Genomic DNA, 13,308 nt, shown 5'->3' with positions numbered 1-13,308 from the left:
TTTCTACTGACCAGGAACCCTGAACCTAGAACCATTATTACTAACCAGAACCCTAAGTCTAGAACCATTACTACTGACCAGAACCCTGAGTCTAGAACCACGACTACCGACCATAACCCTGAGTCTAGTACCATTACTAACCAGAACCCTGACCCTAGAACCATTACTACCCAGAACTCAGAACGAGCTGGAAACGGACTAGAGGCCAGGCAGGCTGACACAAAGCAAGAGCCCCGAGCCCCCAAACAACCCCAAACCACTGTCACACACACCAAACACACACACACCGAACACACACAGCTCCAAAACACCCAACACACACACACACAAAACCACTCCACGCAATGTCAACACACACTCCCCCCTCCCATCTCCCCCCCCCACCGGCCCCTCCCTCTCCTGACAGCCGAGCCCTACTGCCAGCCCTCACACCAACAGCCTGGACTCAAGCCTGATAAGGTAAGGACAGGTAGGGGTAGGTAGAGATAGGGGTTAGGGGTGAAGAGGAATTCAGAGTCCACAGACACAGAGACACATTGTGACATAGCTCTTGAGACCACCGTCTGCGGGGACGCACAGCCCAACGTGCACCTCCCCAAACCTCCCACCCGACGTGGCTCCGCGTGCACGTCCTCTATTCATTTGAATGGGTTGACATTTGGAGAAATTGCTTAAGCCTAGACGCTTTAGGGGCAAGGGAATTACAACTTTTTCAGCCGGGACCCCATTTTCATCGACAGAATTCTGGCAACCCCACACCACCCCAAATCTAATGACACCCCGAATCACCACAAATTTTAATCAAATCTGTGTCTTTAGATTTTTACATCAACAAATTTCATCAATTCATTACATTTTAATTTCTCTTATCAAAACTATGACCACCAATAAATACATTCACTCAATAGAATGTCCTGTGTAGCTCAGTTGGTAGAGCATGGTGCTTGCAACACCAGGGTTGTGGGTTCGATTCCCACGGGGGGCAAGTATGAAAAATGTATGCACTCACTAACTGTAAAGTCGCTCTGGATAAGAGCCGTCTGCTAAATGACTAAAAATGTAAAAAATTTACAATTGTACTTTTTACATTTTGACCCCCCCACCAAAAATGTTTTGGTTTATTTATTTATTTTCCTTATACATTTGGTGACCCCCACTGCAATTCCCCGTCGCTCCCCCAACTTTGATTACCATTGGGGGACAAAAGGTAACCTCTCTCATCACTCTGTCTACAGGTAGATGGCTTGGTGAGGTAACCTCTCCCATCACTCTGTCTACAGGTAGATGGCTTGGTGAGGTAACCTCCCATCACTCTGTCTACAGGTAGATGGCTTGGTGAGGTAACCTCCCATCACTCTGTCTACAGGTAGATGGCTTGGTGAGGTAACCTCTCCCATCACTCTGTCTACAGGTAGATGGCTTGGTGAGGTAACCTCTCCCATCACTCTGTCTACAGGTAGATGGCTTGGTGAGGTAACCTCTCTCATCACTCTGTCTATAGGTAGATGGCTTGGTGAGGTAACCTCCCATCACTCTGTCTACAGGTAGATGGCTTGGTGAGGTAACCTCCCATCACTCTGTCTACAGGTAGATGGCTTGGTGAGGTAACCTCTCATCACTCTGTCTACAGGTAGATGGCTTGGTGAGGTAACCTCTCTCATCAATCTGTCTACAGGTAGATGGCTTGGTGAGGTAACCTCTCTCATCACTCTGTCTACAGGTAGATGGCTTGGTGAGGTAACCCTCATCACTCTGTCTACAGTAGATGGCTTGGTGAGGTAATCTCTCCCATCACTCTGTCTACAGGTAGATGGCTTGGTGAGGTAACCTCTCCCATCACTCTGTCTACAGGTAGATGGCTTGGTGAGGTAACCTCTCTCATCACTCTGTCTACAGGTAGATGGCTTGGTGAGGTAACCTCTCCCATCACTCTGTCTACAGGTAGATGGCTTGGTGAGGTAACCCTCTCCCATCACTCTGTCTACAGGTAGATGGCTTGGTGAGGTAACCTCTCCCATCACTCTGTCTACAGGTAGATGGCTTGGTGAGGTAACCTCTCATCACTCTGTCTACAGGTAGATGGCTTGGTGAGGTAACCTCTCATCACTCTGTCTACAGGTAGATGGCTTGGTGAGGTAACCTCTCTCATCACTCTGTCTACAGGTAGATGGCTTGGTGAGGTAACCTCTCTCATCACTCTGTCGACAGGTAGATGGCTTGGTGAGGTAACCTCTCTCATCACTCTGTCTACAGGTAGATGGCTTGGTGAGGTAACCTCTCATCACTCTGTCTACAGGTAGATGGCTTGGTGAGGTAACCTCCCACCACTCTGTCTACAGGTAGATGGCTTGGTGAGGTAACCTCCCATCACTCTGTCTACAGGTAGATGGCTTGGTGAGGTAACCTCCCATCACTCTGTCTACAGGTAGATGGCTTGGTGAGGTAACCTCTCTCATCACTCTGTCTACAGGTAGATGGCTTGGTGAGGTAACCTCCCATCACTCTGTCTACAGGTAGATGGCTTGGTGAGGTAACCTCCCACCACTCTGTCTACAGGTAGATGGCTTGGTGAGGTAACCTCCCATCACTCTGTCTACAGGTAGATGGCTTGGTGAGGTAACCTCTCATCACTCTGTCTACAGGTAGATGGCTTGGTGAGGTAACCTCTCTCATCACTCTGTCTACAGGTAGATGGCTTGGTGAGGTAACCTCTCTCATCACTCTGTCGACAGGTAGATGGCTTGGTGAGGTAACCTCTCTCATCACTCTGTCTACAGGTAGATGGCTTGGTGAGGTAACCTCTCTCATCACTCTGTCGACAGGTAGATGGCTTGGTGAGGTAACCTCTCCCATCACTCTGTCTACAGGTAGATGGCTTGGTGAGGTAACCTCTCCCATCACTCTGTCTACAGGTAGATGGCTTGGTGAGGTAACCTCTCCCATCACTCTGTCTACAGGTAGATGGCTTGGTGAGGTAACCTCCCATCACTCTGTCTACAGGTAGATGGCTTGGTGAGGTAACCTCTCATCACTCTGTCTACAGGTAGATGGCTTGGTGAGGTAACCTCTCTCATCACTCTGTCTACAGGTAGATGGCCCCTCCCCCCTTCACTCCCCCCCGCCCACTGAACACCCTGGAGCCAATCAGAAGACAGATGCGTCGGCCATCAGCGCCCTGATTGGAGGGAGGAACTGTGTTGTTACAACGACCATCGTGACGGAACTCACCCAGACACACCTGCAGCCACGCCCGTCAGATATGCCCAGCAACACACAGGTGGGGAGCCACACCCACTCTCATTCATTTATTGATTGATTGATTGACATTTGGTTGATTGATTCTGATGCTCTTGGTTCCTTATTGATTGAATGATTCTGATGCTCTTGGTTCCTTATTGATTGAATGATTATGATGCTCTAACCCTAACCCTTCCTGATTGGATGATTCTGATGCTCTAACCCTAACCCTTCCTGATTGGATGATTCTGATGCTCTAACCCTAACCCTTCCTGATTGGATGATTCTGATGCTCTAACCCTAACCCTTCCTGATTGGATGATTCTGATGCTCTAACCCTAACCCTTCCTGATTGGATGATTCTGATGCTCTAACCCTAACCCTTCCTGATTGGATGATTCTGATGCTCTAACCCTAACCCTTCCTGATTGGATGATTCTGATGCTCTAACCCTAACCCTTCCTGATTGGATGATTCTGATGCTCTAACCCTAACCCTTCCTGATTGAATGATTCTGATGCTCTAACCCTAACCCTTCCTGATTGGATGATTCTGATGCTCTAACCCTAACCCTTCCTGATTGGATGATTCTGATGCTCTAACCCTAACCCTTCCTGATTGGATGATTCTGATGCTCTAACCCTAACCCTTCCTGATTGGATGATTCTGATGCTCTAACCCTAACCCTTCCTGATTGGATGATTCTGATGCTCTAACCCTTCCTGATTGGATGATTCTGATGCTCTAACCCTAACCCTTCCCGATTGAATGATTCTGATGCTCTAACCCTAACCCTTCCTGATTGGATGATTCTGATGCTCTAACCCTAACCCTTCCTGATTGGATGATTCTGATGCTCTAACCCTAACCCTTCCTGATTGGATGATTCTGATGCTCTAACCCTTCCTGATTGGATGATTATGATGCTCTAACCCTAACCCTTCCCGATTGAATGATTCTGATGCTCTAACCCTAACCCTTCCTGATTGGATGATTCTGATGCTCTAACCCTAACCCTTCCTGATTGGATGATTCTGATGCTCTAACCCTAACCCTTCCTGATTGGATGATTCTGATGCTCTAACCCTAACCCTTCCTGATTGAATGATTCTGATGCTCTAACCCTAACCCTTCCTGATTGGATGATTCTGATGCTCTAACCCTAACCCTTCCTGATTGGATGATTCTGATGCTCTAACCCTAACCCTTCCTGATTGGATGATTCTGATGCTCTAACCCTAACCCTTCCTGATTGGATGATTCTGATGCTCTAACCCTAACCCTTCCTGAATGATTCTGATGCTCTAACCCTAACCCTTCCTGATTGGATGATTCTGATGCTCTAACCCTAACCCTTCCTGATTGGATGATTCTGATGCTCTAACCCTAACCCTTCCTGAATGATTCTGATGCTCTAACCCTAACCCTTCCTGATTGGATGATTCTGATGCTCTAACCCTAACCCTTCCTGAATGATTCTGATGCTCTAACCCTAACCCTTCCTGATTGGATGATTCTGATGCTCTAACCCTAACCCTTCCTGAATGATTCTGATGCTCTAACCCTAACCCTTCCTGATTGGATGATTCTGATGCTCTAACCCTAACCCTTCCTGATTGGATGATTCTGATGCTCTAACCCTAACCCTTCCTGATTGGATGATTCTGATGCTCTAACCCTAACCCTTCCTGATTGGATGATTCTGATGCTCTAACCCTAACCCTTCCTGAATGATTCTGATGCTCTAACCCTAACCCTTCCTGATTGGATGATTCTGATGCTCTAACCCTAACCCTTCCTGATTGGATGATTCTGATGCTCTAACCCTAACCCTTCCTGATTGGATGATTCTGATGCTCTAACCCTAACCCTTCCTGATTGAATGATTCTGATGCTCTAACCCTAACCCTTCCTGATTGAATGATTCTGATGCTCTAACCCTAACCCTTCCTGATTGGATGATTCTGATGCTCTAACCCTAACCCTTCCTGATTGAATGATTCTGATGCTCTAACCCTAACCCTTCCTGATTGGATGATTCTGATGCTCTAACCCTAACCCTTCCTGATTTGATGATTCTGATGCTCTAACCCTTCCTGAATGATTCTGATGCTCTAACCCTAACCCTTCCTGATTGGATGATTCTGATGCTCTAACCCTAACCCTTCCTGATTGGATGATTCTGATGCTCTAACCCTAACCCTTCCTGAATGATTCTGATGCTCTAACCCTAACCCTTCCTGATTGGATGATTCTGATGCTCTAACCCTAACCCTTCCTGATTGAATGATTCTGATGCTCTAACCCTAACCCTTCCTGATTGGATGATTCTGATGCTCTAACCCTAACCCTTCCCGATTGGATGATTCTGATGCTCTAACCCTAACCCTTCCTGATTGGATGATTCTGATGCTCTAACCCTAACCCTTCCTGAATGATTCTGATGCTCTAACCCTAACCCTTCCTGATTGGATGATTCTGATGCTCTAACCCTAACCCTTCCTGAATGATTCTGATGCTCTAACCCTAACCCTTCCTGATTGGATGATTCTGATGCTCTAACCCTAACCCTTCCTGATTGGATGATTCTGATGCTCTAACCCTAACCCTTCCTGATTGGATGATTCTGATGCTCTAACCCTAACCCTTCCTGATTGAATGATTCTGATGCTCTAACCCTAACCCTTCCTGATTGGATGATTCTGATGCTCTAACCCTAACCCTTCCTGATTGTCTGTTAGGTGAACAGCTCCTTGGCATCGTCAAGGAGATCAGGGGAGGAGGCGGGGTCTGACTCTTCATTGCTTAGCAATCAGCACACCTACTCATCCTCGGTGACAGGTACGATTACATTACCCAGAGTTCGTGTTGCTGGGTGAACCAGGTTTAGCGCTAATGCTGCTGCTGTAGCTAACACACTGTGTGTTTCCCTCCACAGAAGGACTGGAGGGGAGCAGTGTGACTGTGAGTACCATTATAGCTTCATCATTCTCATTCTAGAACTTGACCTTTATTCTAGAACTTGACCTTTATTCTAGAACTTGATCTTTATTCTAGAACCTGACCTTCCTTCTAGAACTTGACCTTTATTCTAGAACGTGACCTTCATTCTAGAACTTGATTTTTATTCTAGAACCTGACCTTCCTTCTAGAACTTAACCTTTATTCTAGAACCTGACCTTTATTCTGGAACCTGATCTTCATTCTAGAACATGACCTTCATTCTAGAACAACCTTCATTCTATAACTTTACCTTTCCTCTCCAGTATAACACCTCTCCTCTCACCTGTACTTTCCTCTCCAGTATAACACCTGTCCTCTCACCTCTCCTTTCCTCTCCAGTATAACACATGTCCTCTCACCTCTCCTTTCCTCTCCAGTATAACACCTGTCCTCTCACCTGTCCTTTCCTCTCCAATATAACACCTGTCCTCTCACCTCTCCTTTCCTCTCCAGTATAACACCTGTCCTCTCACCTCTCCTTTCCTCTCCAGTATAACACCTGTCCTCTCACCTCTCCTTTCCTCTCCAGTATAACACCTGTCCTCTCACCTCTCCTTTCCTCTCCAGTATAACACCTGTCCTCTCACCTGTCCTTTCCTCTCCAGTATAACACCTGTCCTCTCACCTCTCCTTTCCTCTCCAGTATAACACCTGTCCTCTCACCTCTCATTTCCTCTCCAGTATAACACCTGTCCTCTCACCTCTCCTTTCCTCTCCAGTATAACACCTGTCCTCTCACCTCTCCTTTCCTCTCCAGTATAACACCTGTCCTCTCACCTCTCCTTTCCTCTCCAGTATAACACCTGTCCTCTCACCTCTCATTTACTCTCCAGTATAACACCTGTCCTCTCACCTGTCCTTTCCTCTCCAGTATAACACTTGTCCTCTCACCTCTCCTTTCCTCTCCAATATAACACCTGTCCTCTCACCCTTCCTTTCCTCTCCAGTATAACACCTGTCCTCTCACTTGTCCTTTCCTCTCCAGTATAACACCTGTCCTCTCACCTGTCCTTTCCTCTCCAGTATAACACCTGTCCTCTCACCTGTCCTTTCCTCTCCAGTATAACACCTGTCCTCTCACCTTTCCTCTCCAGTATAACACCTGTCCTCTCACCTCTCCTTTCCTCTCCAGTATAACACCTGTCCTCTCACCTCTCCTTTCCTCTCCAGTATAACACCTGTCCTCACACCTGTCCTTTCCTCTCCAGTATAACACCTGTCCTCTCACCTTTCCTCTCCAGTAGAACACCTGTCCTCTCACCTCACCTTTCCTCTACAGTATAACACCTGTCCTCTCACCTGTCCTTTCCTCTCCAGTATAACACCTGTCCTCTCACTTGTCCTTTCCTCTCCAGTATAACACCTGTCCTCTCACCTCTCCTTTCCTCTCCAGTATAACACCTGTCCTCTCACCTCTCCTTTCCTCTCCAGTATAACACCTGTCCTCTCACCTCTCCTTTCCTCTCCAGTATAACACCTGTCCTCTCACCTCTCCTTTCCTCTCCAGTATAACACCTGTCCTCTCACCTCTCCTTTCCTCTCCAGTATAACACCTGTCCTCTCACCTGTCCTTTCCTCTCCAGTATAACACCTGTCCTCTCACCTCTCCTTTCCTCTCCAGTATAACACCTGTCCTCTCACCTCTCCTTTCCTCTCCAGTATAACACCTGTCCTCTCACCTCTCCTTTCCTCTCCAGTATAACACCTGTCCTCTCACCTCTCCTTTCCTCTCCAGTATAACACCTGTCCTCTCACCTCTCCTTTCCTCTCCAGTATAACACCTGTCCTCTCACCTCTCATTTACTCTCCAGTATAACACCTGTCCTCTCACCTCTCCTTTCCTCTCCAGTATAACACCTGTCCTCTCACCTCTCCTTTCCTCTCCAATATAACACCTGTCCTCTCACCTTTCCTTTCCTCTCCAGTATAACACCTGTCCTCTCACTTGTCCTTTCCTCTCCAGTATAACACCTGTCCTCTCCCCTGTCCTTTCCTCTCCAGTATAACACCTGTCCTCTCACCTCTCCTTTCCTCTCCAGTATAACACCTGTCCTCTCACCTCTCCTTTCCTCTCCAGTATAACACCTGTCCTCTCACCTGTCCTTTCCTCTCCAGTATAAAACCTGTCCTCTCACCTTTCCTCTCCAGTATAATACCTGTCCTCTCACCTTTCCTCTCCAGTATAACACCTGTCCTCTCACCTCTCCTTTCCTCTCCAGTATAACACCTGTCCTCTCACCTCTCCTTTCCTCTCCAGTATAACACCTGTCCTCTCACCTGTCCTTTCCTCTCCAGTATAACACCTGTCCTCTCACCTTTCCTCTCCAATAGAACACCTGTCCTCTCACCTCACCTTTCCTCTACAGTATAACACCTGTCCTCTCACCTGTCCTTTCCTCTCCAGTTTAACACCTGTCCTCTCACCTTTCCTCTCCAGTATAACACCTGTCCTCTCACTTGTCCTTTCCTCTCCAGTATAACACCTGTCCTCTCACCTCTCCTTTCCTCTCCAGTATAACACCTGTCCTCTCACCTCTCCTTTCCTCTCCAGTATAACACCTGTCCTCTCACCTCTCCTTTCCTCTCCAGTATAACACCTGTCCTCTCACCTGTCCTTTCCTCTCCAGTATAACACCTGTCCTCTCACCTTTCCTCTCCAGTATAACACCTGTCCTCTCACTTGTCCTTTCCTCTCCAGTATAACACCTGTCCTCTCACCTCTCCTTTCCTCTCCAGTATAACACCTGTCCTCTCACCTCTCCTTTCCTCTCCAGTATAACACCTGTCCTCTCACCTGTCCTTTCCTCTCCAGTATAACACCTGTTCTCTCACCTTTCCTCTCCAGTAGAACACCTGTCCTCTCACCTCACCTTTCCTCTACAGTATAACACCTGTCCTCTCACCTGTCCTTTCCTCTCCAGTATAACACCTGTCCTCTCACCTTTCCTCTCCAGTATAACACCTGTCCTCTCACCTCTCCTTTCCTCTCCAGTATAACACCTGTCCTCTCACCTCTCCTTTCCTCTCCAGTATAACACCTGTCCTCTCACCTCTCCTTTCCTCTCCAGTATAACACCTGTCCTCTCACCTCTCCTTTCCTCTCCAGTATAACACCTGTCCTCTCACCTCTCCTTTCCTCTCCAGTATAACACCTGTCCTCTCACCTGTCCTTTCCTCTCCAGTATAACACCTGTCCTCTCACCTCTCCTTTCCTCTCCAGTATAACACCTGTCCTCTCACCTCTCCTTTCCTCTCCAGTATAACACCTGTCCTCTCACCTCTCCTTTCCTCTCCAGTATAACACCTGACCTCTCACCTCTCCTTTCCTCTCCAGTATAACACCTGTCCTCTCACCTCTCATTTACACTCCAGTATAACACCTGTCCTCTCACCTCTCCTTTCCTCTCCAGTATAACACCTGTCCTCTCACCTCTCCTTTCCTCTCCAATATAACACCTGTCCTCTCACCTTTCCTTTCCTCTCCAGTATAACACCTGTCCTCTCACCTGTCCTTTCCTCTCCAGTATAACACCTGTCCTCTCACCTCTCGTTTCCTCTCCAGTATAACACCTGTCCTCTCACCTCTCCTTTCCTCTCCAGTATAACACCTGTCCTCTCACCTCTCCTTTCCTCTCCAGTATAACACCTGTCCTCTCACCTCTCCTTTCCTCTCCAGTATAACACCTGTCCTCTCACCTCTCCTTTCCTCTCCAGTATAACACCTGTCCTCTCACCTCTCCTTTCCTCTCCAGTATAACACCTGTCCTCTCACCTCTCCTTTCCTCTCCAGTATAACACCTGTCCTCTCACCTTTCCTCTCCAGTATAACACCTGTCCTCTCACTTGTCCTTTCCTCTCCAGTATAACACCTGTCCTCTCACCTCTCCTTTCCTCTCCAGTATAACACCTGTCCTCTCACCTCTCCTTTCCTCTCCAGTATAACACCTGTCCTCTCACCTGTCCTTTCCTCTCCAGTATAACACCTGTCCTCTCACCTCACCTTTCCTCTACAGTATAACACCTGTCCTCTCACCTGTCCTTTCCTCTCCAGTATAACACCTGTCCTCTCACCTTTCCTCTCCAGTATAACACCTGTCCTCTCACCTGTCCTTTCCTCTCCAGTATAACACCTGTCCTCTCACTTTACCTTTCCTCTCCAGTATAACACCTGTCCTCTCACCTCTCCTTTCCTCTCCAGTATAACACCTGTCCTCTCACTTTACCTTTCCTCTCCAGTATAACACCTGTCCTCTCACCTCTCCTTTCCTCTCCAGTATAACACCTGTCCTCTCACCTCTCCTTTCCTCTCCAGTATAACACCTGTCCTCTCACCTGTCCTTTCCTCTCCAGTATAACACCTGTCCTCTCACCTCTCCTTTCCTCTCCAGTATAACACCTGTCCTCTCACCTCTCCTTTCCTCTCCAGTATAACACCTGTCCTCTCACCTCTCCTTTCCTCTCCAGTATAACACCTGTCCTCTCACTTTACCTTTCCTCTCCAGTATAACACCTGTCCTCTCACTTTACCTTTCCTCTCCAGTATAACACCTGTCCTCTCACCTCTCCTTTCCTCTCCAGTATAACACCTGTCCTCTCACTTTACCTTTCCTCTCCAGTATAACACCTGTCCTCTCACCTCTCCTTTCCTCTCCAGTATAACACCTGTCCTCTCACCTCTCCTTTCCTCTCCAGTATAACACCTGTCCTCTCACCTGTCCTTTCCTCTCCAGTATAACACCTGTCCTCTCACCTTTCCTCTCCAATAGAACACCTGTCCTCTCACCTCACCTTTCCTCTACAGTATAACACCTGTCCTCTCACCTGTCCTTTCCTCTCCAGTTTAACACCTGTCCTCTCACCTTTCCTCTCCAGTATAACACCTGTCCTCTCACTTGTCCTTTCCTCTCCAGTATAACACCTGTCCTCTCACCTCTCCTTTCCTCTCCAGTATAACACCTGTCCTCTCACCTCTCCTTTCCTCTCCAGTATAACACCTGTCCTCTCACCTCTCCTTTCCTCTCCAGTATAACACCTGTCCTCTCACCTGTCCTTTCCTCTCCAGTATAACACCTGTCCTCTCACCTTTCCTCTCCAGTATAACACCTGTCCTCTCACTTGTCCTTTCCTCTCCAGTATAACACCTGTCCTCTCACCTCTCCTTTCCTCTCCAGTATAACACCTGTCCTCTCACCTCTCCTTTCCTCTCCAGTATAACACCTGTCCTCTCACCTGTCCTTTCCTCTCCAGTATAACACCTGTTCTCTCACCTTTCCTCTCCAGTAGAACACCTGTCCTCTCACCTCACCTTTCCTCTACAGTATAACACCTGTCCTCTCACCTGTCCTTTCCTCTCCAGTATAACACCTGTCCTCTCACCTTTCCTCTCCAGTATAACACCTGTCCTCTCACCTCTCCTTTCCTCTCCAGTATAACACCTGTCCTCTCACCTCTCCTTTCCTCTCCAGTATAACACCTGTCCTCTCACCTCTCCTTTCCTCTCCAGTATAACACCTGTCCTCTCACCTCTCCTTTCCTCTCCAGTATAACACCTGTCCTCTCACCTGTCCTTTCCTCTCCAGTATAACACCTGTCCTCTCACCTCTCCTTTCCTCTCCAGTATAACACCTGTCCTCTCACCTCTCCTTTCCTCTCCAGTATAACACCTGTCCTCTCACCTCTCCTTTCCTCTCCAGTATAACACCTGACCTCTCACCTCTCCTTTCCTCTCCAGTATAACACCTGTCCTCTCACCTCTCATTTACACTCCAGTATAACACCTGTCCTCTCACCTCTCCTTTCCTCTCCAGTATAACACCTGTCCTCTCACCTCTCCTTTCCTCTCCAATATAACACCTGTCCTCTCACCTTTCCTTTCCTCTCCAGTATAACACCTGTCCTCTCACCTGTCCTTTCCTCTCCAGTATAACACCTGTCCTCTCACCTCTCGTTTCCTCTCCAGTATAACACCTGTCCTCTCACCTCTCCTTTCCTCTCCAGTATTACACCTGTCCTCTCACCTCTCCTTTCCTCTCCAGTATAACACCTGTCCTCTCACCTCTCCTTTCCTCTCCAGTATAACACCTGTCCTCTCACCTCTCCTTTCCTCTCCAGTATAACACCTGTCCTCTCACCTCTCCTTTCCTCTCCAGTATAACACCTGTCCTCTCACCTCTCCTTTCCTCTCCAGTATAACACCTGTCCTCTCACCTTTCCTCTCCAGTATAACACCTGTCCTCTCACTTGTCCTTTCCTCTCCAGTATAACACCTGTCCTCTCACCTCTCCTTTCCTCTCCAGTATAACACCTGTCCTCTCACCTCTCCTTTCCTCTCCAGTATAACACCTGTCCTCTCACCTGTCCTTTCCTCTCCAGTATAACACCTGTCCTCTCACCTCACCTTTCCTCTACAGTATAACACCTGTCCTCTCACCTGTCCTTTCCTCTCCAGTATAACACCTGTCCTCTCACCTTTCCTCTCCAGTATAACACCTGTCCTCTCACCTGTCCTTTCCTCTCCAGTATAACACCTGTCCTCTCACTTTACCTTTCTCTCCAGTATAACACCTGTCCTCTCACCTCTCCTTTCCTCTCCAGTATAACACCTGTCCTCTCACTTTACCTTTCCTCTCCAGTATAACACCTGTCCTCTCACCTCTCCTTTCCTCTCCAGTATAACACCTGTCCTCTCACCTCTCCTTTCCTCTCCAGTATAACACCTGTCCTCTCACCTGTCCTTTCCTCTCCAGTATAACACCTGTCCTCTCACCTCTCCTTTCCTCTCCAGTATAACACCTGTCCTCTCACCTCTCCTTTCCTCTCCAGTATAACACCTGTCCTCTCACCTCTCCTTTCCTCTCCAGTATAACACCTGTCCTCTCACTTTACCTTTCCTCTCCAGTATAACACCTGTCCTCTCCACTTTACCTTTCCTCTCCAGTATAACACCTGTCCTCTCACCTCTCCTTTCCTCTCCAGTATAACACCTGTCCTCTCACTTTACCTTTCCTCTCCAGTATAACACCTGTCCTCTCACCTCTCCTTTCCTCTCCAGTATAACACCTGTCCTCT

General features: G+C 47.9%; 1 pseudogene across 1 annotated transcript in view; it reads left to right on the top strand.

Annotated features, from left to right (window-relative positions):
- Positions 1-3: 3 nt before the first annotated feature.
- The window catches only part of LOC311115460, a 55,222-nt pseudogene continuing 41,917 nt past the window's right edge, over positions 4-13,308 (top strand). Inside the window, exons 1-4 of the transcript in view lie at positions 4-459; positions 3,044-3,277; positions 5,979-6,078; positions 6,176-6,201. The product of the transcript in view is annotated as an uncharacterized misc_RNA (transcript). The remainder of the gene's footprint in view (positions 460-3,043; positions 3,278-5,978; positions 6,079-6,175; positions 6,202-13,308) is intronic.

This window comes from Coregonus lavaretus, assembly GCF_964263955.1.
Source record: "Coregonus lavaretus genome assembly, contig: HAP1_SCAFFOLD_3463, whole genome shotgun sequence".
Taxonomy (NCBI): Eukaryota; Metazoa; Chordata; class Actinopteri; order Salmoniformes; family Salmonidae; genus Coregonus; species Coregonus lavaretus.
Note: the sequence above shows the minus strand (reverse complement) of the source record. Positions and strands in the feature narration are given on the sequence as shown.